This window comes from Anneissia japonica, unplaced genomic scaffold, assembly GCF_011630105.1.
Source record: "Anneissia japonica isolate Jap-2015-1 unplaced genomic scaffold, ASM1163010v1 scaffold17539_len916_cov167, whole genome shotgun sequence".
Taxonomy (NCBI): domain Eukaryota; kingdom Metazoa; phylum Echinodermata; class Crinoidea; order Comatulida; family Comatulidae; genus Anneissia; species Anneissia japonica.
In genome coordinates, this window is record NW_022686201.1 from 1 (window position 1) to 916 (window position 916).

The window sequence follows — 916 nt, forward strand, 5'->3', positions numbered from 1 at the left end:
CGAGTCACCGTCATCATGATAGTTTCTTTGATGAGGATCGGAGTCGTTGTTCGGCTCTTCTCCCATAAGTTGTCGCCACCTACGACTTAGGATTTTATTTTTATTTTTTTTAAACATGATAACAATAAAACGTTTTAAGTAAAAAGTGTGATTGTGAGCTCGATGATCGAAGTGTTGCACTGTTGGTGCACTCTTGTCTACGGCCATACTACCTTCAAAACACCGGTTCTCTTCCGATCACCGAAGTTAAGCAACGTCGGGTCTTGTTAGTACTTGGATGGGAGACCGCTTGGGAATACCGGGTGCTGTAGACATCATTTACTTTTTTTCTAGAAAATTAATTTTACCAATAGTAGCGCATCCATAGCTCTTATAATATTTTCCCAATGCAGGCGTCACTTTGAAGCCTGGACCCACCCTCCTTAGAGGTTGCCAAATAACGTCGATGTCTAAGGTCAATAAATTTGCTGTTGTAGTGAAATCCTAACGTTCTTTTTTATCTTGAGTGAGTGAAGCTTTACCTATAAATTTGATGAAAGGTATGAAGCTTTGACGAGTAATTTGTGTTTTCTGGTGATGGGAGATCGAATGCATAGCTATTAAAGTTGATGAATGGTGTAAAGCTTTGACGAGTAATTTGTGTTTTATGTTGATGTGAGATCGAATCCACTATTATTATACATGATTATATTATTATTATAATAATAATAGTGATAATAATAACAATAATAATAATAATAATAATAATAATAATAATAATAATAAGTGATATGTGCGTTGGGTAATCGAGGACACTAAATATAGAGGAAATACGCCAGGTCCTCTTTCTTGCACATCGTGCTTTATTCAGGCATTGCGTTCGTTTGCCTAGAGTGTACTAGATGACGTAGTTGACATAGGGTCAACACTTCTTAAG

The 916-nt window shown here is 36.6% G+C and overlaps 1 pseudogene; it reads left to right on the forward strand.

Annotated features, from left to right (window-relative positions):
• Positions 1–195: 195 nt before the first annotated feature.
• LOC117113660 lies at positions 196–314 on the forward strand (annotated as a pseudogene).
• Positions 315–916: the final 602 nt, after the last annotated feature.